This window comes from Arachis stenosperma, chromosome 7, assembly GCF_014773155.1.
Source record: "Arachis stenosperma cultivar V10309 chromosome 7, arast.V10309.gnm1.PFL2, whole genome shotgun sequence".
Classification (NCBI taxonomy): Eukaryota; Viridiplantae; Streptophyta; class Magnoliopsida; order Fabales; family Fabaceae; genus Arachis; species Arachis stenosperma.
The window spans coordinates 79205153-79210631 of record NC_080383.1 but is presented as its reverse complement, the minus strand read 5'-3'; the positions used below and the strand labels follow the sequence as shown (position 1 = coordinate 79210631).

General features: G+C 37.1%; 1 non-coding gene across 1 annotated transcript; it reads right to left on the bottom strand.

Moving 5' to 3' along the window:
* Positions 1-4508: 4508 nt before the first annotated feature.
* LOC130943058 (small nucleolar RNA R71) lies at positions 4509-4616 on the bottom strand. Its single transcript, XR_009071595.1, has one exon. It is a non-coding gene; the product is annotated as a small nucleolar RNA R71 (small nucleolar RNA).
* Positions 4617-5479: the final 863 nt, after the last annotated feature.

The window sequence follows — 5479 nt, the reverse complement described above, 5'->3', positions numbered from 1 at the left end:
TCAAGATTTTTGGTTGCATTGCATATGTATATATTAAGCTTAGTCAAAATAATAAAATTTTTCAAGAATTTTATCTATAGGGCACCCCAATTGATTGAAAAAAAATTTAGAACTTGCTTGAATTATACAATTGTGGATCATGTTTTTGAGCTAAAAACACAAGCATGTGAGATTTGAGCCTAATTGTGTGGTTACATCATATAACCACTTATTTTCATTCTTGTGTGCATTATTCTCTTTCTATGATTGTAATCTTTGTTTTGTTTAATTCTATATGTCCATTATTTTATGTATACATGCACTTATATGATTGAGGCCATTGTTTCATTAGCTCACTTACCCAAATAGCCTACCTTTTACTTTCCATTGTTAGCCAATTTTGACCCTATGCTTAACCCACTTATTCTTAATTGTAGCACATTACAAGCCTAAGTGAAAAATAATAAATATCCTTAATTTGGATCTTTGATTAACTTAGGCTAGTGAGAGTGTTTATCATTTGATTTTGGAAAAGTTGGGAACATTGGGTAGAGATAAAAGTATATTTTGTATTTGTGTTGAAAATCTTGGGAATTGGGTACATACTCATGTATTAATCATATGTAAACCATATGCATTGATGTTCTTGTATATATTTTAGTTTGAAAAGAAGAAAACAAAAAAATGAGAAAAATAAAAAAATATATATATAGAAAAGAAAGAAAAAAGAAAAGCAATAAAAAGGGGACAAAATGCCCCAAAGTGAAGTTCAATAAGAGTCAATGCATATGTGTGGTGATTGATGAGCGGATAATTTGTACGCTTTTTGGCATTGTTTTTAGTATGTTTCTAGTAGGATTTAGTTAGTTTTTAGTATATTTTTATTAGTTTTTAGTTAAAATTCACTTTTCTGGACTTTACTATGAGTTTGTGGGTTTTTCTGTGATTTCAGGTATTTTCTGGATGAAATTGAGGGACCTGAGCAAAAATCTGATTCAGAGACTGAAAAGGACTGCAGATGCTGTTGGATTCTGACCTCCCTGCACTCGAAGTGGATTTTCTGGAGCTACAGAAGCCCAATTGGCGCGCTCTCAACGGCGTTGGAAAGTAGACATCCTGGGCTTTCCAGCAATGCATAATAGTTTATACTTTGCCCGAGATTTAATGGCCCAAACCGGCGTTCCAAATCAGCCCAAAACTACCCTGCGTTAAACGTCAGAACTGGCACAAGAATGGGAGTTAAACGCCCAAACTGGCACAGAAGCCGGCGTTTAACTCCAAGAAGAGTCTCTACACGAAAATGCTTCAATGCTCAGCCCAAGCACACACCAAGTGGGCCCGGAAGTGGATTTTTCTGTCATTTACTCATTTCTGTAAACCTTAGGCTACTAGTTCTTGATAAATAAGACCTTTTGCGATTGTATTTTCATCGGGGTAGCTATCTTTGAGTAGTTTTATGCTATCTAAGATCATTGGGAGGCTGGCCATTTGGCCATGCCTAGACCTTGTTCTTATGTATTTTCAACGGTGGAGTTTCTACACACCATAGATTAAGGTGTGGAGCTCTGCTGTACCTCGAGTATTAATGCAATTACTATTGTTCTTCTATTCAATTCAGCTTGTTCTTATTCCAAGATATTCATTCGCACTCAAGAACTTGATGAATGTGATGATTATGTGACGCTCATCATCATTCTCACTTATGAACGCGTGCCTGACAACCACTCCCGTTCTACAAGCAAACAAGGCTTGAATGTTTATCTCTTGGATTCTTTAACCGGAATCTTCGTGGTATAAGCTAGAATTGATGGCGGCATTCAAGAGAATCCGGAAGGTCTAAACCTTGTCTGCGGTATTCTGAGTAGGATTCAATGATTGAATGACTGTGACGAGCTTCAAACTCGCGATTGTGGGGCGTTAGTGACAGATGCAAAAGAATCACTGGATTCTATTCCGACATGATCGAGAACCGACAGCTGAATAGCCGTGCCGTGACAGGGTGCGTTGAACATTTTCACTGAGAGGACGGGACTGTAGCCATTGACAACGGTGATGCCCAACATACAGCTTGCCATGGAAAGGAGTAAGAAGGATTGGATGAAGACAGTAGGAAAGCAGAGAGACGGAAGGGACAAAGCATCTCCATTCGCTTATCTGAAATTCTCACCAATGAATTACATAAGTATCTCTATCTTTACTTTATGCTTTATTCATATATCATCCATAACCATTTGAGTCTGCCTGACTGAGATTTACAAGGTGACCATAGCTTGCTTCATACCAACAATCTCCGTGGGATCGACCCTTACTCGCGTAAGGTTTATTACTTGGACGACCCAGTGCACTTGCTGGTTAGTTGTGCGAAGTTGTGTTTATGCCATGGTATTGAGCACCAAGTTTTTGGATTCATTACCGGGGATTATTTGTGTTGTGAAAAGTAGTGATCATAATTTCGTGCACCAAGTTTTTGGCGCCGCTGCCGGGGATTGTTGAGTTTGGACAACTGATGGTTCATCTTGTTGCTTAGATTAGGTATTTATCTTCAGAGTTCTTAAGAATGAATTCTAGTGTTTCAACGTGATGTTCTTATCATCACCAAAGCTGATTGATTATCATCAATTTAGCTCTTGAATGTAATGTCCTGCTGAAGCTTGGCTAGCCATGTCTAATTCCTTTAGACTAAAGCTTTAGACTAACATTGCATGATTCCTGGAATTCTCATTCAGAATTTTGATACCTTTACTTTCGTTTTCACTTAATTTTCGAAAAAAAAATCCAAAAAAAAAATTATAAAATCATAAAAACCAAAAATATTCTCATGTTTCTTGTTGAGTCTAGTGTCTCATTTTAAATTTGGTGTCAATTGCATGTTTCTGTTCTTCTTGCATTCATTCATGTGTCTTAAGTGATCTTCAAGATGTTCTTGATGATTTCCTTGCTCTGATCTTTAAATTCTCTTGACTTGAGTATTTTGTTGTTTCTCATATGCATTCTCATTTTGTTAGTGTCTTGCATGCATTGTTTATTTGGTCTTAGTGATTATTCCTCATTATTAAAAATCCAAAAAAACTTTTAATTTGTGTCTTTTCATGTCAATAATACAGGGAATTGAAGATTCAGAACATACAGTAGAGGAATTACACAGAAAAGGCTGGGCGTTCAAAATGCCCAGTGAAGAAGGCAAACTGGCGTTTAAACGCCAGCCAGGGTACCTGGCTGGGCGTTTAACGCCCAAAAGGGTAGTGCTTTGGGCGTTAAACGCCAGAATGTGCACTATTCTAGGCGTTTAACGCCAGGATGGCACAAGAGGGAAGATTCTGTTTTCAATTCAATTTTTTTTCAAGTTTTTAAAATTTTTCAAAATCAAATCTTTTGCAAATCATATCTTTTCAATCAAATCTTTTTCAAAATCAATTTCTTTCCATTTTCAAAAATACTTGCTATCAATTAATGATTTGATTTAACATTTCAAGTATGTTACCTTTTCTGTTGAGAAAGATTTAATGTTTGAATCATATCTTTTCTTGTTAGGCAAGTCATTAATTTTTAAAATCAAATCTTTTTAAATTGTTTTTCAAATCATATTTTTTCAATCATATCTTTTTAAAACCATAACTTTTCAATCATATCTTTTTTATCACATCTTTTTCAAAATAGTTTTCAATCATATCTTTTTTATTTATAATTTCAAAATCTTTTTCAAAAATCACTTGATTTCTTTTCCACTCTTAATTTTCGAAAATCAATTAAAGTTTTTCAAAATGTTTTTAAAATCTTTTTAAATTATTTTCGAAAATTTCTTCCCCTCTTCTCACATCCTTCTATTTATGGACTAACACTACTCCTTAATGCACAATTCGAACTCCATCTCTCTTGATAAGTTCGAATTCTCTACTTCCTCCTTCTATTTTTCTTTTCCTCTGACACCTCAAGGAATCTCTATACTGTGACATAGAGGATTCCATATTTTCTTGTTCTCTTCTCTTTCATATGAGCAGGAGCAAAGACAAAAGCATTCTTGTTAAGGCTGACCCTGAACCTGAAAGGACCCTGAAGCGAAAGCTAAGAGAAGCTAAGGTACAACTCTCTATAGAGGATCTAACAGAAATCTTCAAAGAAGAAGACAGGCAGCCGAAAACAACAACAATGCCAACAATGCAAGGAAGGTGCTGGGTGACTTTACTGCACCTACTCCCGACTTCTATGGGAGAAGCATCTCTATCCCTGCCATTGGAGCAAACAACTTTGAGCTTAAGCCTCAATTAGTTTCTCTAATGCAACAGAATTGCAAGTTCCATGGACTTCCATTGGAAGATCCTCAACAGTTTTTAGCTGAGTTCTTGCAAATTTGTGACACTGTCAAGACTAATGGGGTTGACCCTGAGGTCTACAGACTTATGCTATTCCCTTTTGCTGTAAGAGACAGAGCTAGGATATGGTTGGTTTCACAACCTAAAGAAAGCCTGAACTCTTGGGAAAAGCTAGTCAATGCCTTCTTGGCAAAGTTCTTTCCACCTCAAAAATTGAGCAAGCTTAGAGTGGAAATCCAAACCTTCAGACAGAAGGAAGGAGAATCCCTCTATGAAGCTTGGGAAAGATACAAACAATTGATCAGAAAGTGTCCTTCTGACATGCTTTCTGAATGGAGCATCATAGGTATTTTCTATGATGGTCTGTCTGAACTGTCCAAGATGTCTTTGGATAGCTCTGCTGGAGGATCTCTTCATCTGAAGAAGACGCCTGCAGAAGCTCAAGAACTAATTGAAATGGTTGCAAATAACCAATTCATGTACACTTCTGAAAGGAATCCTGTGAACAATAGGACAAATCAGAAGAAAGGAGTTCTTGAGATTGATACTCTGAATGCCATATTGGCTCAGAACAAGATATTGACTCAGCAAGTCAATTTGATTTCTCAAAGTCTGTCTGGAATGCAAGATGCACCAGGCAGTACTAAGGACGCTTCATCTGAAGAAGAAGCTTATGATCCTGAAAACCCTTCAATGGAAGAGGTGAATTACATGGGAGAACCCTATGGAAACACCTATAATTTTTCATGGAGAAATCATCCAAATTTCTCATGGAAGGATCAACAGAGACCTCAACAAGGTTTCAACAATAATAATGGTGGAAGAAACAGGTTTAGCAATGGCAAGCCTTTTCCATCATCTTCTCAGCAACAGACAGAGAATTCTAAGCAGAGCTATTCTGACTTAGCAACCATGGTCTCTGATCTAATCAAAACCACCCAAAGTTTCATGACTGAAATAAGGTCCTCCATTAGAAACTTGGAGGCACAAGTGGGTCAGCTGAGCAAGAAAATTACTGAACTCCCTCCTAGTACTCTTCCAAGCAATACAGAAGAGAATCCAAAAGGAGAGTGCAAGGCCATCAACATGGCCGAACTTGGAGAGGAGGAAGAGGCAGTGAACGCCACTGAGAAAAACCTCAATGGACGTCCACTGGCCTCCAATGAGTTCTCTAATGAGGAACCATGGGA